At 47.6% G+C, this 24,098-nt stretch overlaps 2 non-coding genes across 2 annotated transcripts; one reads left to right on the top strand and one right to left on the bottom strand.

Annotated features, from left to right (window-relative positions):
- The first annotated feature begins 10,872 nt into the window (after positions 1–10,872).
- trnak-uuu (transfer RNA lysine (anticodon UUU)) lies at positions 10,873–10,945 on the top strand. Its single transcript has one exon. It is a non-coding gene; the product is annotated as a tRNA-Lys (tRNA).
- Positions 10,946–19,006: 8,061 nt separating this feature from the next.
- On the bottom strand, positions 19,007–19,079 carry trnar-ccu (transfer RNA arginine (anticodon CCU)). The gene has a single exon. It is a non-coding gene; the product is annotated as a tRNA-Arg (tRNA).
- Between the last annotated feature and the right edge of the window lie 5,019 nt (positions 19,080–24,098).

The following is a 24,098-nucleotide window of genomic DNA, read 5'->3' as shown; positions in this document are numbered from 1 at the left end:
TTAAGAGTCACTGCTTGGATCAGACGATTTGTCCATAATTGTCGTGCTCAAGACAAGAAACGAGGAGACCTCACAGCAGAGGAGCTGTCAGAAACTGAAAGATTGTGGATTCAGGAGGCACAAGGCAAGGTGTTTGCCAGAGAAATAAATGAATTGAAGACAGGGCAGAATACCCACAGGGACTCAAAAATCAGAGACCTTAACGCTTTCCTTGGTAAGTATGGAGTAATATGTGTGGGAGGAAGGTTGCAGCAGTCAAGACTGAGTGAGAGAGAGCAGCATCCATGGCTGCTACCTACCAACCACTGACTGTCTGACATGCTGGTTATGTGTTGCCACAACAAGGTAATGCATTCAGGGGTCAGGGACACATTGGTCCAGCTGAGAGAAAGATACTGGATCCCAGGTGCCAGACGGAAGGTAAAGAAGATCATATCTGCCTGCATGATCTGCAAAAGGTTCACAGCAACCCCAGCTCAGCAGGTGACTGCACCCCTACCAAGGGACAGGATTGTTGAAGCGCCTCCATTTGAAATTACAGGCATTGAATTTGCTGGCCCTCTTTATGTGAAAACTCAGACCACCGTAGAAAAGGCATACATTGCATTGTTCACTTGTGCTGTGACACGAGCGGTACACTTAGAGATAGATAGATAGATAGATAGATAGATAGATAGATAGATATACTTTATTGATCCCACAAGGGAAATTATTATGTTACAGCAGCAGAACACAAGTCAAATAAATACTTGCAATATATTTAAAAAACATATAAAACAAGTGGAAAAATTCAAGTTAAAAATACAAGATAAAAATATAAGAATGTACAATTATGTATACAGTTGGAAGAATAAAAAGTATATTAAATAAAGAAATTAAAACAGTATGTAGTGCAAGAGTAAAGTGCAAGTTGTACAAAACGGTAATATAGTCATGAAGTATTAACAAAATGAACTAACAATAGTGCTGAATAGTTCATCTGTCACACAGAGGCGAGCTGTTGTACAAAGTTATTGCAAATGGTAGGAATGATTTCCTGAACCGTTCTTTACGGCAGCGGAGCTGAATGAGTCTTTTAGAAAATGAGCTTCGCTGTCTCTGCAGCGTGCTGTGAAGTGGGTGGGATGGAGTGTCCATGATGGAGAGCAGTTTGTTCAGTGACCTCCTATTCCTCACTGACTCAAACGTCTCCATGTTCTGTCCAATGATGATACCGGCCTTACGGATGAGCTTGTTCACCCTGCCTGCATCTCTGGCATTGATGCTGCTCCCCCAGCAGACCACGGCAAAGTAGATGGCACTCGCAACAACAGACTGGTAGAAGATCTCCAGCATCTTGCTGCACACATTGAAAGATCTGAGCTTTCTCAGAAAATAGAGTCTGCTCATTCCCTTCTTGTACACAGCATCAGTGTGGTCCTTCCAGTCCAGACTGCTGTTCAAGTGGACACCTAAGTACTTGTATTTCTGAACAGTCTCAACCTCCTCCCCCAGAATCTTTATGGGTCTGACTGCAGCTCTTGTCTTCCTAAAGTCGACGACCATCTCCTTGGTCTTCCTGACATTTAGGAGTAGATGATTCCTGCTGCACCACTCCACAAGGTTATCCACCAGGTGCCTATACTCCAACTCCTGTCCATCTCTGATACACCCCACCACTGCAGAGTCATCAGAGAACTTCTGCAAATGGCAGAAGTTCAGTATCATACTGAAAATCAGAGGTGTACAGAGTGAACAGGAATAGTGACAGAACAGTTCCCTGTGGCGCTCCTGTGTTGCTAACGAAAACATCAGACAGGAAGCTCCCCAGCCGTACAAACTGAGGCCTGTCTGACAGATAGTCAGAGATCCAGGAGACCGTAGATGCACTGACACCCATCCCCAGCAGCTTCTCACTCAACAAAAGAGGTTGGATGGTATTAAAGGCACTGGAGAAGTCAAAAAACACGATCCTCACAGTGCTGCCACTACCATCCAAGTGAGAATGAGCTCGATGCAGCAGATAGGCGAGGGCATCATCCACACCCACATGAGGCCGATAGGCAAACTGAAGAGGGTCCAGACTAGATTTTACCTGTGGTCTCAGCTGCTTCAGCACCAATCTCTCCAGTACCTTCATAACATGTGACGTTAGGGCAACTGGTCTGAAGTCACTGGGGCCAGATGGGATGGCTATCTTTGGCACCGGTACTAAGCAAGATGTCTTCCATAGCACCGGAATCCTTTCCTGCAACAGACTCAGGTTGAAGATGTGTTGCAGGATGCCAGACAGCTGGGCTGCACAGGACCTCAGGACCCGGGGGCTGATGTGATCCGGGCCTGCAGCCTTGCCTTGATGGAGTCTCTCCAGCTGTCGTCTCACCTGGCCAATGGTCACATTCATGGGGGTTGGAGTTGGGGGGTTGTGGTCAGACGTACACTGTGGGGGGTGGGTGTGGGTACGATGCAAGGCATAAGAGGGTGACAAAGAGGGTGTGAAGACTGGTCCGGTGTGGGGAGGGCCAGCAGGGGGTCCAGTGCTGAACCTGTTAAAGAACAAATTCAGCTCATTGGCTCTGTCCAGGCTGCCGTCCTGCTGGCGATCTTTGATGTTATATCCTGTGATCTGCTTCATGCCCCTCCACACATCCCTCACGTTGTTCAGCTGGAGTTTATTCTCCAGCTTTTGTCTATAAGAGTCTTTACACTTCCTCAGTGCCACCTTCAGTTGGCGCTGTATCCTTCTCATCTCGTCCTTGTTACCAGACCTGAAGGCTCTCTTCTTTTGGTTCAGCAAACCCTTCAGGTCACTGGTAATCCAAGGCTTGTTATTAGGAAAACAGCGTACTGTCCGGGTTGGAATGATAGTGTCCTCACAGAAATTAATATAGTCCGTGATACAGTCAGTGATGTTACTGATGTCGTCCCCATGTGGTCTGCAGAGCACATCCCAATCTGTTGTTTCAAAGCAGTCCTGCAAGACCTCACTGGCCTCCTGAGTCCACCTCCTCACATTCCTTGCGGAAATGAGCTGCCTTTGAACTGCAGGGACATACTGAGGTGTTAAAAGGATAAGATTGTGGTCTGATCTACCAAGTGGGGGCAGTGCAGTGGCGGTATATGCATCCTCAACATTTGCATAGAACAGATCCAATGTTTTGTTCTCCCACGTAGTGCAATCAATAAAGTGATGAAAAGTTGCAAGAATTGAGTCCAATCTAACATGATTAAAATCTCCAGTAACAGCCACAAAAGCATCGGGGTGCTGAGACTGTAGCCTAGCAATGGTGGTGTGTACCGCGTCACATGCCGATGCCTCATCAGCTGATGGTGGAATGTAAACCCCGACCAGTATGACGGAGGAGAACTCCCGTGGTAAATAATATGGACGCATACTCAAAGCTAGGAGTTCGGTGTCCAGCGAGCAGAAACGTTCCTTCACAGTAATATGTCCGGGATTGCACCACCGTTCATTCACAAACGCTGCAATCCCACCGCCCTTCTTCTTACCGCTCAGCCTGACGTCTCTGTCCGCCCGAACTGTCCTGAAGCCGGGGATGGAGGCACTGTGTTCCAGGAAGTCCGGTTGCAGCCATGTCTCCGTAAAGCACAAAATGCTGCTGTCCCGGTACTCCCTCTGGGTCCGAATCAGTGCCCACAACTCGTCCATCTTATTTCCCAAAGACCTCACGTTCCCGGTGATGATCGACGGGACAGATGGTTTAAATCTCCTCCTCTTTGCTCTTCTCTTTGCACCGGCTCTGCACCCGCGGCGTCTCCTCCTGAGCTCCTCCGGGAGAACAGGCCTCGATCCGGGCAGGTATCCTGTTGGTGTCAGACTTGTCCACAGAAAAATTCCTCCTGGCTCTAAAAAAGGTTCGTGTCCAGGCGTGGCCTCTGCAGAGTCATCTACTCAGACAATGCTCAAACCTTCAAAAGGGCTGATCATGATCTCAGAGAACTCTGGGCGGCAATTAAAGAGCCTGAGCGTCTGGAATATTTTTCCTCAAACGGCATCAGGAGGAAGTTCATCGCAGAAAGAGCACCTTGGTGGGGTGGATTCTGGGAACGGTTAATCCGATCAGTGAAAACAAGCCTGAAAAGAGTGATGGGGAGAGCTTCACTGAGTTTTGAAGAATTGTCTTCGTTGTTGACAGAGGTGGAGGCGATAGTCAATTCAAGGCCGCTCACATTTGTGTACAGTGAGTTGGAAGAGCCTCAAGCGTTGACACCCGCACATTTTCTTGTTGGGAAAAGACTTACTTCTTTACCACCAATGTCTTTCCACACTGAGAGTCGAGCCACCAACGTTGGCAAAGAGGAACTCACACGAAGATGGAAATATCGTCAGAAGCTTCTGAATGAGTACTGGAAGCGATGGAGAACGGAGTATCTGTTAGACTTGAAGTCTGCACATGCCAATAAGATACCCCCTCCTACTCCGCTAAAGGAAGGAGATCTGGTCTTGGTTGGAGATGACCGAATGCCACGACAGATCTGGAAAACTGGGATAATAAAGGAGCTGATCCCAGGCAGAGATGGACGTGTGAGGTCGTGCACTGTGCATCTTCCAGCTGGGACTGTGTTAAGAAGACCTGTTCAGCGTTTATATCCTTTAGAAATTTGATGGTGTTACGGTCTTCATGGGGGGGGGGGGATGCTGTATTTTCATTGTTTGAGGTGGTGTTGTTGATGTTGTGTGGAAAGGTGTTGTTTGTATTTGGTTGTCAACTTGTAATTGCTGATGAAATGATTGGCATTGAGTTTGATTGTACAATTTGAAATGCGATTTATAGAACTGCCACTAGATGTCCATACGTTAATTACGTTCCTTGGTCTTTTGCGTAAATGAAAAAAGAAGCAGAGAAGAAGAGTTTGGCTCAGAGTGTACTGCCTCAGAGTGTACAAGTGGAGCGACGGATGTTTGTTGGTATTTTAATTAAATGTAACGTTTTATTAGAAAGCCAGGAGTCAGTCTCGTCATTTGCGAACTTGAGAAGCTGCAACGTGGTTCGTGACAACAACCTGAATGCAGCACCTTAGACCGCTCGGCCATCCTGACCCAGCACGCTCCCAGGGAGTGCTTTGGAGTGGCACCAAGAAATAGAAAAATCACCTGCAGCTGCCTCCTCGTTAGTATAGTGGTATGTATCCCCACGTGTCATGCAGGAGACTGGGATTTGATTCCCTGATGGGGATCTTGTGAGTCCTACCTAAGCTGTGTTTGCTATGCTGCTGTTAAACCTGCAGTGCTGCATGCTGCTTGTCCTTCTAGGGTTGTGGTGGAGAGTGGGTGTACCTGTCCTTCGCAATCTTTTCCAGCTCAAGCTGAAGAATCCCCAGTTACACCTGGGACAGCGGTGAGATGCCGCCTCTCCGACGGGTCCTGGGCCGATCCCGGGCTCTCGTCCCAGTCGGCCGTGCCTGGTATAGCCCCAAAGGGGAGGTGCCCAGGGGACACCCTTAGCGGAATCCCGAACCCTCTCAACGTGTGAACATACTTGGCAATAAAGCTGATTCTGATAACACTGAGAAATCATGATAATTTCACCTCGTTTGACGTTCTAGAGCTAGATTTTAAGTCAACACCCAACATACCTTTGTTCCTTTTTCTGCCGTCCACCTAGACCGTACTCCTCCTTTCTCGAGGAATTCAGTAACTTTATCACCCATTTAGTCATTACTCATGACAAAATTATCTTGATGGGTGATTTCAATGTTCATATAGGCGCGTCATCGGATACTCTCCCTAACAGTTTTAAGTCTCTCTTAAACTCCGTCGACTTTACTCAAGTTGTTAACGGTACTACTCGTTCCCGTAACCATACGCTCGATCCCGTCATAACCTACGGCACACATGTTCATCGTGTTAATGTTATTCCTTGAAACGAGACTATTTCTGATCATTTCCTATTAAGCTTTGATCTATGCGTGCCGGTGCCGTCCGACCACAGTAAGACCAAAATCGTGCGGCATGCTGACGAAAACACTACTGCAAAAATTGTTGATTACATTAGAAGCTCATATTCTGGAACGAGCAAAGATATTCGCCCAAGGCTCTGCAGGCCCACCAAAAGCTAAACTTATTCGAACTGTAAGAAACTCACCGCGCAACTCATGCAGTAAAGTTAGAATGTCGTAAATTACAGCGTAGATGGCGCTCAACTAAGCTAAACGTTTGTTACGTAGCCTGGTCCGTTTGTCTTAAAAAAATAAATGAATAAGTAAAAAAAAAAAAAAAGGCATTTTTTCACGCCAGATCCGAATACTACGCAAAGTTAATTGATGAAAATCGGAAGAACTCTCACTTCCTGTTTAATGCCATCGCTTACTCAACTGATAAACGCAAAGATAATAAACAGTGCAATTCTGCAACCATTACTAATGATGAATTTATGTTGTTTTTCAATAAGAAATTAGAGAATAGTTCGCTCTGTGAAAGGTACTACCTGTCCTTTAGACCCAGTCCCCACTAGAATGTGAGGACCATGTACGAAGCTGGAAAGGCGGCACAGGTGGCCGCAGAAATGAGGGCCTACAGACTTGCCATCTTGGGAATCAGCGAGTCACGGTGGACTGGCTCAGGCCAGAAGAGGCTATCATCGGGAGAAATGCTGCTGCTTTCAGGACACGAGGAAGACAACGCCCCCCGCACCCAAGGTGTGGCTCTGATGTTAAATAAGACAGCCCAGAGAGCTCTCACCGGATGGGAGGCCCATGGACCACGCATCATCATAGCAACCTTTCGAGGCCGTCCAAAAAACACATGGCGACGCCACCTGGATGCAGAAGCCAAGAGGATGGGCCACACCTGGGGAAAACTGGAAAAACTGGCCCAGGACAGAGATGCCTGGAGAGCCCTTGTTGACGGCCTATGCCCCAAGAGGGGTAGTAGGCATAAGTAAGAAAGTAAGTGCCGGACTCCAGTGCCGCAGACCATGGCATCCTACTGAGTAGACTTGAAAACCCGGTTGGCCTAAGAGGGCACCCTTCTGAAGCGGTTTGACTCGTATTTAGCCAACCGTGAGCAATTTTGTACTAAAATCTGTTGACTGCACCCCCTTCATCTCAACTATGGTTCAAGTATGGCGTGCCGCAGGGCTCTGTGTTGGGGCCATTACTGTTCTCACTCTATATGTTACCACTGGGTGACATTATTCGCAAGCACAATGTGAATTTCCGTTCGTATGTCGCTGGCACACAGCTATATGTATCGTTTGAACCTGATGATCCATCACGTGTGGTGTCTTCAGCTAATTGTTTTACCAGTATAAAATTACGGATGTGTTAAAAAAAAAAAAAATAAAAAAATCTACATCTCTAAATGCCAGTAAAACAGAGGTACTTGCGGTGGGAGGCAATGGCAAAACTCTCGACATAATCACGCCAGTCTTTTACGACAAATGCTATTAGCTTAAAACGTACGGATTGTGTCGAGGATTTGGGAAGCTGTCATTTGAATCTCATGTAAGTGCTTTGACTAAGTCGTGCTTCCTTCAGTTAAGAAACATAGCTAAGTTACGGCGATTCCTATGCAGCTGGGATGCTGAGAAACTGGTTCGTGCTTCTGTTTCAAGCAGGCTGGACTACTGTAATGCTTTATTATCGAGCTGTCCATACGATACTGTATCCAGGCTACAGTCGGTACAAAATGCTGCTGCAAGAGCTGTCGCTAGAACTAGGCAGTACGACCGTATGACACCGCAACTTAAATCGTTACGTTGGCCCCGGTCGCATTTAGACTTAATTATAAAATCCTAGGGGGGTACGGTGGCGCAGTGGGTTGAACCACGGTCCTGCTCTCCAGTGGGTCTGGGGTTCGAGTCCCGCTTGGGGTGCCTTGCGACGGACTGGCGTCCCTTCCTGGGTGTGTCCCCTCCCCCTCTGGCCTTACGCCCTGTGTTGCCGGGTAGGCTCCGGTTCCCCCGTGACCCCGTATGGGACAAGCGGTTCTGAAAGTGTGTGTGTGTGTGTGTGTGTGTGTGTATAAAATCCTACTTTTGACCTGTATGGCAATACATGGCATTGCTCCTGCATACCTTTGTGAGATTATTGATTCTCATATCCCAGGATGATACCTTTGTTCACTGGATGCAGGTTACCTTAAAGTGCCTGTGATCAATAAGACCTCAGTAGGAGGTCGTGCCTTTCGCTACTGAATGCCTGAACCGTGGAATACTTTGCCAGTTACCGTCAGAAATGCCCCGTCTGTTTCTGCCTTCAAATCTAGACTAAAGACTTCTTACACGTTCACTCAGGCATTCCACCTCGAAATGTAATTCCGCTTGCCTGTGTTTGTTTTGACCACCTTCATACAAATGCGTATGTAGCACGCCGAGGCGGCCGGGGAAGGGGGCGGAGATGGGGACGAGGCAGTCGCAGCTGGGGTTGATTGCACTCCCTATTTCTTCCCCTGTGCCCAGCAGTGAGGGAGAGAGACGGAAGAGGAGAGCGGATCCACGCAGACGAGCACGAGCGCGAATTCGAACCCGAACCCGAGCCCGGAGACGACGCCGCCCGGACCGACCCAAGGGCCCTAGCCCCCCTGACCCGCACGAAGCCCATCCTGCCAGTTTCCTCCTACCTCCCCTTTCCCATCTCCTTCCTTCTCCCTGATCCGTGACTGAACAAAACCCCTTCACAGACGGGCACCGCGTCCGTGGTCACCTGCCTCGTCTGTTGCGGTCGTGCCGAAACCCGGGAGCCGGCGAGACGGACAGAGACCAGCTGGAGCGCATTCTCCAATGGATGCAAGCTGCAGCAGCAGGAGTCGCTGGACGCGATCGTAGCGGTCCGGCTCGCAGAGCGCCGGGCCCTGGTGGAAGCCCTGGCCACCCTCGCGGACCGCCCGATCCATATCCTTATCCATAACCCTAACCCTAACCCTATCCGAATCACTTTCCTAGAACAAACGGTCACTTTGCGGCTATCCCTGTCCCTGTCACTGTTTTCAACCCAACCTCAAACCCGAAACCTGTCCCTATCCTTATGCCTATCCCTAGCCCTCACCCTAACTATAAACCTAACCCTACACCTATCCCTATCCCTTTCCTCAACCCTCTCTCTGACCCTAAGCCCCCCATCCTTATTCCTATTCCCATTCCTATCCTTATCGCCATATCAGAGTCCAGTTCCCTGGTGGAAGTCGCTGAGGTAGTTGGAAAGCTCCACAGTGGCAAAGCAGCGGGGTGGGGCGGACGAGATTTTCCCGGAACTGCTTAGGGCCCTGGATGTTGTGGGGCCTGTCATGGCTGACACGCCCGTGCAATGTTGCACGGACCTCGGGGACGGTGCCTTTGGATTGGCAAACTGGGCTGGCGGTCGCCGTCTCTCAGAAAGGGCACGGGAGAGCGTGTTCCGGCTATCGGGGTATCGCACTTCTCGGCCTCCCGGGGAAAGTCTATGCCAGTGTGCTGGAAAGGAGGCTCCGGCCGACAGCTGAACCTCACGTTGAAGAGGAGCAATGCGGGCTCCGTCCGGGCCGTGGAGCAGCGGAGCAGCTTTTTACCCTCTCGCCGATAACTGAGGGGGCACGGGAGTTCGCTAATCCAGTCTCCACGTGTTGCGTGGACTTGGAGGAGGCCTACGGCCGCGTTCGCCGAGAAATTCCGCGCGAGGCAGTTCGGGAGTACGGGGTGCCGGGGCCACTGCTGCGGGTCAATCGGCCTTCGCAACACACCGAGCGAGAGCCGCGTCCGCACACTCGGCATCAAGTCAAGCCCGTTCAGCGTGGCTGTTGGACTCCGCCGAGCTTGCGCCTTGCCCCCCTCACCCGCTTGTGGTCTTCATGGGCAGCACATCAAGGCGCGGCCGAGGTCAGGAGGAGGGCATTCTGCGTGAGGGCCGGAAGGTGCTCTGGTACCAAGTACACTTATGAGCATCCTTGCGTTCGAACATGGTGTTTGTTATGGACAAGCCACGACTAGCACAGAAGTCCAATAACATTTCACCATTCGGGTTCAGATTGGGCAAGCCGTTCTTCCCAATCACCCTCCCCCGCCAGATTTTCCAGTCATTGCCAACGTGAGCATTGAAGTCCCCCGGCAGGACTATGGAGTGTGTAGGTGGGGTCCTGTCCAGAACTCCACCCACCTTCTCCAAGAAGGCCGAATACTCTGAGCTGCTGTTTGGTGCATAAGTGCACACACAACAGTCAAAGTCTTCCTCTCTGCGACCCTAAGTCGCACTGAGGCGACCCTCTCGCCCACCAGGGCAAACTCCAACTGTATGGCAGCCAGCCGGGGGCTTGTGAGTATCCCCACGCCCGCCCGGTGCCTCTCGCCTCGTGCAACTCCTGAGTAGGAGAGGGACCACCCCTTATCGAGGAGTTTTGTTCCAGAGCCAACACTGTGAGTGGAGGTGAGCCCAAGTATATCCAGTTGGTATTTCTCAACCTCCCGCACCAGTTCCGGCTCCGTCCCCCCAAGCGAGGTGACATTCCACGTACCAAGAGCCAGTTTCCGTCGCGAGGGGCTACGACGCCATGCGCCACCCCGCTCCCTCCTGCTCCCTCCCGCCGCCTCCCGCTGCCAGGTATACATTGCACCGGACCCCCATGCCGGACCTTTCAGGTGGTCCCCCCACCGATGCCTTTTCGGGCTGAGCCCGGCCGGGGTACGTGGGCTGCCCGGCCACCAGGTGCTCGCCTAGGAACACTACCCCCAGGCCTGGCTCCAGGGGTAGGTCCCGGTGACGCTATTCCGGGCAGGGTAAACGATCTCGTGTTTACCTTTTCCATGGAGGTTTTTGGATCGTGTTAGTCTGGATCTTCACTCCAGACCTGTTCGCCTTGGGAAACCCTACGAGGAGCATAGTGTTCCTGACGATGTAGGTCTGGAGTTCCCTAGATCACACGAGCCCTTCCACCACGCCAAGCGCCCACTTACGCTAAAGGCCTGGGTAGCTCAGTTGGTAGAGCATCAGACTTTTAATCTGAGGGTCCAGGGTTCAAGTCCCTGTCCAGGCGTAATGTTCAGTGTTCATCTGAGGCTCTCTAAGGTCCCAAGTGTGTATGCAGTAGTGTCACCTTTGAGTAATAATGTAAGTTCTGATGTGTAAGGAGAAGCCATACACTCTCTAACTCAACAGCAGTGAGGAGTTTTGTTATTTTTTTAAATTAGAATTTTATTGTTGATTAACTTATTTATTTTATTTTCCCCTCTGTTTTGTTTCGCACCCGAGGAACCGCTCTCTCTTACCCCTCACTTTTTCAGGCTCCAGTGAGGGCTCCCACCTGGAAGCGCGATTATTCTCTGGGAACAGTCACTCTTCAATGTTTCATTTCTGTAGCAGGATTGCACTGGATTTTAATTCTCCCCCGTGTTTAACACTTTTGTGACTCCAGGTGTTTATTCAGAACTGTTTATTCTTCTCTTGAGTCTCTTTTTGTCCCGTTTGGTGCGTGATTTTAATATGTGACATCGATCGCGTATACTGAAAGTCATGACTGCTTTTTGTTGGACTCTCGTGAGCATTTCACAAGAGAGAGGCAAAAGTGCGCTCCGCTTTGTGCGGCCAAAGCCCAAGCAGGCGCCGCATGCTCGAGCGTTCTTTGCGTGAGCCTTTCACGGGTAGCAGCTACAAGTAGGGCATAGGCGGCACATCTACTCGTTTGCAGCCCTACCGCCCTGAATATGTCCTGTCTTGAAAGGTAAGCAAAGTGGGGCCTGTTACGTGCTTGGATGGGAGACCGCCTGGGAATACCAGGTGTTGTCAACTTTTTTTTTTTTTTTTAAATATAATTTTACTATTGATTTACTATGTGGTGGCGCAGTGGGTTAGGCCGGGACCTGCTCTGCGGTGGGTCTGGGGTTCAAGTCCCACTTGGGGTGCCTTGCGATGGACTGGCGTCCCGTCCTGGGTGTGTCCCCTTGTCCTCCAGCCTTACGCCCTGTGTTGCCGGGTAGGCTCCGGTTCCCTGCGACCCTGTATGGGACAAGCGGTTCTGAAAATGTGTGTGTGTGTATAATTTTACTATTGATTTACTATGTGGTGGTGCAGTGGGTTAGGCCGGGACCTGCTCTGCGGTGGGTCTGGGGTTCAAGTCCCACTTGGGGTGCCTTGCGACGGACCGGCGTCCTGTCCTGGGTGCATCCCCTTCCCCTCTGGCTTTGCGCCCTGTGTTATCGGGTAGGCTCTGGTTCCCTGCAACCCCATATGGGACAAGGGGTTCTGAAACTGTGAAATGTTTTTTTTTTTTTTTTTTTTTTTTTTTTAATAGGGAGGGAAAAAAAAAAAAAAAAAAAAAAACTTACAACACCTGGTATTCCCAGGCAGTCTCCCATCCAAGTACTAACCAGGCCTGACCCTGCTTAGCTTCCGAGAACAGACAACTTATTAACTGTCTATTTCTGGAATTTTCCACTTAGCTTTTTTTGGACCACAGTTAACTGCAGGTAACTGGGAACCGCTGTGTTGTTTCTTTGTGGTCAACGAACACAGAGCAGAGCGTCCAGAGCCAGGCAGAGCATGGAGTCACACACCAGTTGCTGAGATGGCGTCTTTGGAAAGAATGGAATCCCTGTTCAACGCAAGTTCTATTCTGAATGTATCGTCTGACGGCACACCTGTGTGTTATGTAACATGTTTTGTTTGGTTGCACCTGCTGACATTTTAGAAACAGTTCATTTGCTTGGAATGCGTAACAAATAATGACTTGGTGCGGAAAGTCCGCGATTTTGAAGAGCGCATTAAGAATTTGATTTCTACACGAGAAACGGAGAGTTGGTTGGACTCGGTGTGTCCCGATGCCTCCGTAGTGTCGAACTCGGCGTCGACCCTTACAGGCCCCAGTACAGCTAATGAGAAGCCGGGTACCCCGGAGCGCTCTCACGGCGACTGGGTCACAGTTCAGAGTAAGAAGTCGAATAAAGCGAAGCCGAAGCTACGGGTTCCTGGTTTGGGTTCTCCCGTCCAAACCCAAAATAGATTTTCGGCTCTAAGCAGTTCACCTAATAATAATAGTAATAATAATAATAATAATAATAATAATAATAATAATGTGCTCATTTTGGGATATTCGGCTGTCCGAAATGTTAAGGTCCGGGGGCCTGGGAATCGAAATGTAAATGTAAAGGTAAAGTGTTTCTCACGCACACGTGTGTCCGACGTGAAGGCTCGTGTCAGTTCTCTGGCCGATAATGCCGTGTCGACTATGACGGTGCATGTTGGTGGTAATGATATTCGTCATCAGCAGTCTGAGGTGTTAAAGAGCCAATTTATTTCTATGTGTAACAAGGCCAGAAGCAAATGTCGTAATCTAATAGTGTCTGGTCCTTTACCTAGACTCTTCATGGGGGACATGGTGTACAGTAGATTGGTGTCTTTTAACAGGTGGTTAGAGACGTGGTGCCGCTCCGACCGTATATCATTTGTCAATAACTAGGATGGTTTCTGGGAATGGCCCAGGTTTTTCACACGTGATGGTGTACACCTCAACTGGAGGGGTTCATTTGTTCTGTCCCAGAACTTGGCCTTCAAGTTGGGAAAGAACAATCAGAAGCCCTTTCTAAACTCTGTAGCAATTAAAGACAGTAACTGTCAAGTTAATCTTCCAAAACTTCAACGTGGTTCTATGATTGAGTGCTAATAATGCTGGCTCGTGAACCAGGTCCCTCTGTGAGACTTCTGTGTCAACAATGCGGACGGCCCACTTCTTTAAGAAACCCTTACGCAACATTCTGCACGCAGAAGAAACGAGTTTATCTGTTCTTCCAGATGTTGCACTGCAAGATTCACAGCCTTCTGCTAATCAGAGAGAACAAGAAAAATGTAGATTTGCAGCCTTGTATGGCAAAGGCACTTGGACAGAAGGGTCTAATTCCTAAATCTTAAAGGAGAACAACATGACCACTCCAGTGGTATGTTGACCGAAATCCATAACACAATGGGTGGGGTCAGAAAAAAAGACTCCAGAGACTGGCAATGGAGCAATGAAAGACACCTACCTGCATGGCAGTTCCGAAGGCATGACCAAAGTCAATTCCGATCATTCCTCCTGTCTCCATGTTGATCAAGAAGTTGGACAAATGGCGGTCTCCGATGCCTAAGAGCCAGTGACTAACACACGAGGGCATGTGACGCCGTGAAGTGGGACCTCAAGAAAAGGAAGGCCTCTGGTGATGTGCTCATCTTGACGAAAGCTCTCCTGAACAATGGAGACACTTAAATCAATGGTCAGAGGCTTGCGGATCATTCCGGTAAAGCCCGACTTCTCTTGTGTCTAGAGCTGTGACAGTCTGCCTTGGGTTGGTAAACAGAGTTGGGTTTGGCAAACTGGTGGAAGACCAGAAAAAAGAAAAAATGTTTCTGTGAGTGGTTCTGTTTGGCCAGTAAGGAATGTGAAGTACAGTGACAGTGGGAACCATCAACTGAATCATACGTAAAACCAACGGTTCTGCATTTCTTCTGATCGACATCACCTCATCATCCTTTGTATTTAGAATGACTTAAAATTCTTACCCTCATCCCCTAAACCAATCATTATCTGTGCTGCTCCAGTGAATGTACTTAACTGATGTGAAGCTCTTCAAAAGAGAAAAAAAAGTACGTACCCACACTGTATTTCTGCAGCTTAGTTTCTGTTGTTACTGGGATAATGTTGAATGCTCACCTTAGAAGATCCTCTGGTACAAGATTCTCTGTTTTCCTGAAATTGGCTACAGTCTCATCTCGTTTGGCTTTCCTTTGAGATATAAGATCATTCAATGAGAATCAAAACCATAGTAAAATGAAGAGAAACGCCAAAGATCCTGCCAAGGATACACAGCTATACTAATACATTCTACAATACTGGCACAAGTTTAATGAAGTCATTTAAAATTCTGAATGAGACTTTTTAAAAATATTATTTCAGTCTTTTTTTGTTCATCTTTATCAAGAGTGCTAAAAATTGGAGGTTATATGTCACGTTTAAGTTCAGGCTCACAAACAGAAAAATTAACAGAAAAATAGTTCTAAGGTGAGGCAGATGACAGAAGGGCTTTGCTGTAGCCATACGTATACACACACACACACACACACACACACACACACACACACACATTTTCAGAACCGCTTGCCCCTTACGGGGTCACGGGGAACCGGAGCCTACCCGGCAACACAAGGCGTAAGGCCGAAGGGGGAGGGGACACACCCAGGACGGGACGCCAGTCCGTCATACGTATACTCTCTATATATATTATACATATACATATATATATAAAAAACAATACTAATTCAACAGTATTTGCTTATAAGGTTCCACATAGCGCAGCAACCCTACAGTCTTCCCAGCCACTTTGTCCAGCGAGGTTTCAAAGGCGTCCGCAGTAATGCGGTCATTGTGCCGGTCTGTTGTGGTGAAGAAGGAGCTGAGTCGTAAGGCGAAGCTCTCAATTTACCGGTCGATCTACGTTCCTACCCTCACCTATGGTCATGAACTTTGGATGATGACCGAAAGAATGAGATCGCGCATACAAGTGGCAGAAATGAGTTTCCTCCGCGGAGTGGCTGGGCGCACCCTTAGGGATAGGGTGAGGAGCTCAGTCACCTGGGAGGAGCTCGGAGTAGAGCCGCTGCTCCTCCGCATCAAGATAAGCCAGTTGAGGTGGCTTGGGCACCTGTTCCGGATGCCTCCTGGACGCCTCCCTGGGGAGGTGTTCCGGGCATGTCCCACTGGGAGGAGGCCTCGGGGCAGCAGACCCAGGACACGTTGGAGAGACTACGTCTCCCAGCTGGCCTGGGAACGCCTTGGGGTTCCCCCAGAGGAGCTGGAGGAAGTGTGCGGGGAGAGGGAAATCTGGGGGGCTCTGCTTGGACTACTGCCCCTGCGACCCGGTCCCGGATAAGCGGAGGAAGATGGATGGATGGATGGATGGATGGATGGATGGATGGAGGTTTCCTACAATAGTGCTTCAATAAAATTTTTCATAACCTATTTGCTTCTAACTAGTCACATTGATTAATGCAGCTGGGACTTTCCTCCAAAGGAACTTACCATGTTAAGATACCTCTTCAGCCATTTACACAGCTGAAGAATTTCATCAGAGTAATCGAGGGTAGGTACTTTGCTCAAGGGAACTGTAACAGTAGCTGAGATTCAAACCTACCAACATCAGGTCAAGAGGCAGCAGCACTCACCGCGACGCTACCAAGTGTCTCCGTGGGCTTTAAAAGGCAAACAGTTAAGGCAGTCAAGATGACATTAACCACTTTTTTTTAGTGTTTACAAACACTTTTACCACGGCAACTCATCAACACGTTTCAAATGCACAGAGGTTCTCGGTTCCGGCTCCGTTGTGGTGGAATGACCTTCCCCTCTCACTCAGAACTGCCTACTTTTAAAAAGGGTCTGAAAACTCATCTCTTCCGGACCCATTTCGCCCAAGATCTCTCCAGCTCATGTATGGTTTAAATGTTCATGCACCATAACTTCATGAACGTCACCAGATAAAGCCTTCACTCAGCCACTACTCTGGCATCTTATTTGCTTGCTTGTGTATCTTCTAATATTAAAAAAAAAATAAATAAATAAAATAAATAAATAAATAAATAAAAATTTTTAAAAACAAAATTGCTAGGAGGATATCGGGATTTGTCTATCTTGTGTTTTATGCACCTCCTTGAATGATGAACCTCGGTGCAGCAAGTGGTAGGTAACAAACTAGGTTTACGTGGGTCATATGTCTCTTAATGTAATGCATAAATTGTACTTTTGCTGAGATGTACGTCGCTTTGGTCAAAAGTGTCTGCCAAATGAATAAATGTAAATGTAAATGTGGCTCCAAACACTTGAGGTAGAATCCACACACAGGAAATTAAGCTGACGTGATGATGCCATTGAAAGTCCTGAGATGACACCCATGAGCTACAGACTTTACACCAAGGATCTTCAAAGACCCGTGAAGGTAAACGTTAAGCGCAGGCTAAGGCAGTACCTCTCTGCATCGTTGTGCTCTTCCTCAGACATCCTGCTGCAAAGGAAATCCTTCAAGGTGCAGGTATTTTCCATCCACTCAATGAGACCAACGCTGAGGGCAGAACCACAATGTATCGGATATGTATCGCACAGATGCCGCACAACGTTTCCCAGACACAAACCCATGGACACCATAACTAATTAAACACTGTGCCTTACTGACCATTGAGAGCTGACCTTAGAGTTGAGGCTAATTTGTTGAAATCATCAACACCCCACAGTAAACTGGTAAATTTCTTAATTTGATTTATTATGGAAAGTAACCTAAATGATTACAGTGTGATATCCAGCATTGTTAACACTAATCAGTATTAATCTGTAAGTGACCTATTTAATTTGCTACATAAATTTCATTGACTGGATCCAAAAAACAAAGGCCATTATTCAAGATGCCTAGACAATAAAACAAAATTGCAAAATGTATAAGAAAAAAAACAATTAGGACAGTTGTATTAAAGCAATAACCACACACGTGCACACGCACAGAGAAAAATGCGAAAACGAGAGCGCACCGTGTTGTCATGGGGATGACTTTATAGATACGCAGCACCATGTTCTTCTGAGAGCAGGTGGCGTCACTCCGAAGGATGGTGTTCATGATGCTAAAAAGCTGCTCGATGCGCTGGTGGAAAGGAGCTTTTGTGCTGTTTTGACCACGGTTTCGATGGTGTTGGGCCCGGGATAAGTCCTCGCTGATGTTGAGCCCCACCTACTAAACACAGCCCACCCTCTCCACTGCCGTCCCACTGATTAGAACAAGTGTGCGGTCTCCTCCCACAGTCATCTCCTTGGTTTTACTAACGTTCAGAGAAGAGGTTGTCGTGCTGACATGGTACTGAACGCTGAGCTGTAATCAAGAAGCAACATTCTCACATATGCCCCTTTCCTGTCCATGTGTGAGAAGGCAGTATGGAGGGCAGTGGCAATAGCACCCTCCGTAGACCTGTTCTGGCAATATGCAAGTGCAGTGGGCCTAGGGTGTCAGGTGGCGAAGAGGGGATGTGAGATTTGACTAACCGCTCAAAGCACTGCTGCGGTGAGGTAAGGGTGCCTCCCAACTTGACACAGCCCACACGGTTGCACTGCACAGCACGCTTCTTTGCCAAAGAAACCGTAGAGTATCGGCAAGAGTCGCATGAGTTTCCGGCAAACAAACTTGAGGAAGAGAGAATCATTATGTCGGATTTGTTCCTGACAAAGTGTCCCGCTGCAGCCTCTTTCGTTCTGATCCCGGCCCAAAGTAGGTGGTACGAATGGGATTCAGTTCCACATATATCACTGGGGAAGACAGGAAACTCAGAATGGAAAGATTTGGGTATTTAAGGTTGAAGGCATCGACTCACCCGTAAACACCATAGCAGTGTGGTACCGGAATAATCTCCTGTTACAAGATGACAACGAGGAGGACCATATGCAACCATGTCGTGTGAATGTTTCATGCTCAAAGGCGGAAATGTGGTGTGAGAAATTGTTCGTTCAAGTGTGGTGTGAAAATATGTTCAAGTAGTCAATATTTTCAAGTGCTTAATATGTTCTAAAGTGATGTAAGAGTTATGACGTTCAGAAAATATATGCTGTCCGTTTAACGCAATGGAGAAACGTTGATAGGGAAAACAAAACACAAAGAAATTTTAACCTTTACGATGCGTCCCGGCAGACTTCTAAAGCAGGGACAAACTGTTTGGAGGGACGTAGAAGACCGGCAAATAGAGAGCTTTGCCTTACGGCTCAGCTCCTGCCTTCACCACCACAGTCCGGTACAGCAACCGCATTACTGCGGCCGCTGCCACCTCACTTGTGAATAAGACCCCAAGATGCTTAAACTCCTCCACCTGGAGCAAATTTTCTGCCCTCACCTGAATGAGAGGGGGCAACACAACCTTTTTCCATGAGAGAAGCATAGATTCAAACTGAAAGGTGATGATCCTCATACCAACCACATCAATATCAACACATCCACTCCATAACCTTTTTGGCTTGCTGGTTTTTTTTTTTTTTTTTTTTTTTTTTCCCCTCCTCTCCCCCCCACCAGACACTGAGGAGACCACTACCAACACATCCTTTTCACCCCACCCCAGATGGGACTTGAACCCACAACCCCTGGCTTAGGAGATCAGTGCCTTATCCATTAGGCCACTGGGGCTAAACTCAGCAGAATACCTAAAGGAAGTGTAAATGAAGAGGAACACCACAGTGATGCTTGGTTCTTACATTTTTCAGTAATGCCTTTCAGTTTAACTGTGAAGCCAGAATACACTAAAAACTCCCAAGTGTTGTTCCAACAACAAGGTGTCGCCTGCCTTATGACACTGTGGCAAACGGATGTGTACTTCAGAAGAAAGGAATTATATCATGCGGGCATATGAACTAGAAATGGATAACAGAGTGTTAATTGAACCGCGAGCGACTTTGCATCGTCATGGCAATACAGAAACGCGGATGTGTCTTGCGGAAGAAATTCGACATGACTCAAACAACGGACCCAAGATAGGAGAGAGTATCTTACTTTGTCTCTCCCCAGCTGGAGAGAGAGTCCTTCGTCCCCTGTGCTGGACTTAAGGGAGTCTCCCCGAGCATCCAAAGCACACTCCTTACATACGTCTAGAGCCGCATGCTAAGTGCGCACACGCGCACACACACACACACAAATAGTCTTAACCGCTTGCCTCATACAGGGTTGCAGGGAGCGTCGGCACGGTGCTTCTTGGGGAGAGGTGAAAGAATCCAGGCTGGTGGCGGAGCAGGTGAAAGCTCCTGTGATGAGCGCTCTGTGGGTTGCAGCTCCCATGGAGCCAAGACAACACAGCCTTCTGCTTTTTGCTACACAGCGCTGTGGTGAAGCAAACACCACGTTTGAATACAAGCATGCTCATAAGTGTATTTGGTACCAGAGCTCCTTGGGCCAAAGGCCAACGATCAACTTTGTAGTCGTTTCATCTGGCTTGAGGAAAACATGTTCTGGAAAACTTGGGTGAAGAGAGGTGCTGAGCTGTCAACCCATCACCGTCTGGTGGTGAGCTGGATCAGACGGCAGGGAAAACTGACAGACAGATCCGGTAGGCCCAAGCGTATAGTGAGGGCGTGCTGGGAACAAGCGTCAGAGGACCCTGTCCGGAATGATTTTAACTCCCACCTCCGTGAGAACTCCTCCCATGTCCCAGAGGAGGTAGGAGACATGGAGTCTGAATGAAAATTTGATTTTAAAAGCTTTGCTATGCCTACATGCTTCTGTAATAGAACGTTTAAGAATGTTTAACTGCTGAATAGCCTATGCAAGAAAGCGGCACATTCCAGGCTATAGTTTGCTCTCTGTATGTCCCCTTTTGTGCCAGCCTGTTCCCATGAGATATCAGAGAAATGTGGCTTACGCAGACTCACGTAAAGCCCAGAGGATGTGTGTAACTGTTTCACATAAGAAAGGAGATAAACTGGTGACAGTGGACGCGTGTGATGAGAGATTGAAGGGCACAGTGACACGCCTGGAATGTTCAAAAAATAACATGTATTCTGCCTGTGCTTACAAAAATCTGCCCTAGAATGTGTATAAATATCTGCTTGACTGGCTGCTCTGGTGTGACTCTGCGCATACGAATAAATAAGGTTTTCTGCAACTCAAGTGACCGAGTGATCTATCTGTATGACAATTCTCATTTTTCCTACCACAGTTTTGGGGGCTCGTCCGGGATCACGACCTTCTGCCGGGACCGACCCGTGTGCCGCGAGGAACCCGACTAAGGGGGCAACCCTCCTAGGTCTAGGGGACCTGCTGGTGACCGAGCCCGAGCAAAAGTTAGGGCTGGCCCGTCCTGCGGTGCACCGATCGATTCGGACAGAATACGTGACACAGCTGCAGGTAGAATAGAATAGAATAGAATAGAATAGAATAGAATAGAATATACTTTATTGTCCCATTTATGGGAAATTTGTCTTGGACAACCATGACACGGCCAGTGCGCAACGTTGGACTCACATAAAACAATACATATCATATCATACATTAAAATAAGAATAAATAAAACAACAATCAAAAGATATGAAAAATCTACTGAATCCCAATCTAAATCTCAGTTTTAGAATTCTCTATTCAAAAACTTAACCTCAGATGGCACAAAAGAATTTTCATAACAATTTGATTTACACATCAAAATCCTAAATCGTCTCCCTGAGGGTAACATGTTGAAATTCTCATGTAAAATATGTGTGTCATTAGCAGCAATTTTTTTGTTTCGCTTCTTTTAAAATAGATACCTCGTACAACTCCTGCATGCGTCGTTCCTCTTCCCACCCTATAATTTTTAGAGCAGTATGTACTAGTCGTGCAAGTTTCGATTTTGATTGGACAGTCAAGTTTCCATGCCATGCTGTAATACCATATCTTAGCAAGCTCTCAAAAACAGACTGGTAAAACAGAAACAAAATCTTCTGGTTAACCCCAAATACTTTTAACCTTCGCAAAAAATGTAGTCTCTGCTGAAGTTTTCGAACACAGACTGTTTATGTGAGAAGACCAGCATAACAAATTATCTATATAAACAAACAACCAAGTATTTATATGAAGAAACCTGTTCAGTAATATTACCATGTATTATTACAGGTCTATGATCCCCCACAGATCTGGGGTCAAAGATCATTTCAACAGTCTTCATTTCATTTAAAATCAAGCAATTATCGTCACACCACCCCACAAACCTGGCAACATCAGAAAAGTACTGTTATCCTGACTAGTTAAACACTCATTAGTGTCTAATGTAAATAAAATGGGTGCGCTAACACAACCTTGCGGGGCCCCCATATTGGTAGTCTTCACCTCAGAATAAGAATTGTTGACCGTAACTTGTTGTGTTCAATTTGTTAGAAACGAATGAAACCACTTAATGCAAAAGGGATTCACTTTTAACTCTGTCAGCTTCCTAATTAGTAGCTGGGGTTGAAGTGTGTTAAAAGCCAAACTAAAATCTATAAAAAGTAAACGTGCAAATGCGTGCATATCTTCTAAATGCCTATTCACCAAATGAGTGATACAATTAATGGCGTCCTCGGTGCCCCGCCCAGCCTTAAAGATGAACTGAAACGGGTCAAGGGATAATTTAATCTCATCCTTTAGAACAGTTACAACAAGTCTTTCAAAACATTTCATAACATTTGAAGTCAAAAGTCACAGGTCTAAAATCACAATTCTCAACTGGGCAATTTTTCTTGGGAACCGGCGTAATTCTAGTTTTTTCCACAAAGATGGATTGGTATGCGAGTCAAATGATTTCTGGAAAATAGGGCAGAATGCTGGAGGAAGTTCACTGGCACAAGTTTTCAGCAAAAAACCAGAAATTCCATCAGGACCTGTGGATTTCTTGGCTCGTATGCCTCTAAATAGCAAACTAACTGCGTGTGGAGCTACCTCTAATCTCTGATCTGAATTACACATGATAGAGTCCTGATCTACCATTCACACCGAAGGTGACTCGAACCTAAGAAAATAGTCATTTCAGTCATCTGCTCTTTGTTGGTCATTGCTAGTCATGAGCCTTTTTCGGGGGATTCCGTATTGGTTACTACTTTTATAGCAACCCAAAGTTTTTTGGAGTCCCCTGAATTAAAATTTTGTTCTACAGTTTGCTCTGTGTTTTTTCCTTGTCCCCTTCAACAACGCATTTAATTCCTTTTGGACTAATTTTAATTCCATTTTATCTTGATTGATGAAAACCAACCTCGTCCTGTTTAAAGACTCCTTGACCTCCCTTGTTATATAACTTTTGTTCTTAGGAAATACAGTTACAGCTTTCTTCTCAACAACTGTGTCCATACAAAACGTTAATGTAGTCTCTTATTGTCTCTGTGGCATCCAAAATATCAATTTCATGAAACAGGAACACATAGGCCCGGGTTGCAGAAACGGTGCTTCTCATGCCAGGAAAGACGGCACGAGGAGTAAGTGAGAGGTTCGCGACTATTCGTCCAACAAACCCAAAACTGTGGAATAGTCTGCCAGTTAACCTCTGTGAGAAGAGCGCTCTATAAACATAAATTGAATTGAACTGATGTGGGGCACCAGGTCGGAGCGGTCAATAGACCAGTTCCTTCACCGCTCGTCCCCCCTTCATCCTAGGCGCTGTGACTGAATGTCGTCACCACCGACACCGTGGTCAAAACAGCACGGAAGCGCCTGTCCTCTCTCCGTAGGCTGAACAAGTTTGGCATGCCATCCCGGATCCGGGGCTAATTTCTACAGGCGTACAGCCGAGAGCATCCCGACCGGCTGCATCACTGCCTGGTATGGGAGCTGCTCGGCCCAGCATTGTGAGGAACCGCAGAGGGCGGTGAAGTCGGCACAGCTCATCGGTGGCTCTGAGCTTCCAAACATCCGGGACATCTACGCAGCCAGATGCCTGAAGAAGGCCTGGGCTATCCTCAAGGAGCCCAGTCATCCTGGTCACGCACCGTTTTCTCTCCTGCCGTCCGCTAAATATTGCCAAAACATCAAATCAAAATCAAACAGACTGCGGGATAACGTCTATCTCCAGGCTGTTAGACGCCCGAACAGTCGAGCGGCATCCGAATGCAGCAACTCATCCGGTTTTCGTTAAGTAGTTTCACTTCATAGTTATTGGTGTTACCAGATTTCTGTTGCGCTGCAAATTGAAAACGTTATTTGTAATCTTGAGGTATGTTGTTCCTTTTATTTTTTTTTTTAAAAAATCACCCTACCACACGCACTCAAAGACATTTCATCGCAGCAACCACTGCTGCATGCTCTATTGTTGTGCATTTGGTGACTAAACCTTTGACCAATTGATTGATTGATTGATTGATTGACTTGCACCACCTGTGCTTAGGTGTCGGGGAAGGCCGCTTTGTCTCCCGGGCGCCTGAAGGTAGTGCACCCCACCGACGCTGGTGTTTCTCCAGCGAAGGCTCTGAACGTCGAGGGAGCACGAAAGAAGAACCTGTGTGGCCTGGAGGTCGGAGATTCGAGTCGTTCCGCTATGCGCGCCGTCTTCCCTCGACCGGACGGCAGGCCGCAAGCGCTACTGGACGTTGCTGGGAAGAGGAAGAAACCCCTGCCGAGGGGCGTCACTGCGCCGTCTCCATTGTAGAGTGGCTCTGTCGACTGGCGCAAAGCGGTACGCTTCATTTAAAAATCTCAAAGGCGTTTGGTAAGAATCTC

This window comes from Scleropages formosus, chromosome 5 (assembly GCF_900964775.1).
Source record: "Scleropages formosus chromosome 5, fSclFor1.1, whole genome shotgun sequence".
NCBI lineage: Eukaryota > Metazoa > Chordata > Actinopteri > Osteoglossiformes > Osteoglossidae > Scleropages > Scleropages formosus.
This window is presented reverse-complemented; position numbering and strand designations above follow the sequence as displayed.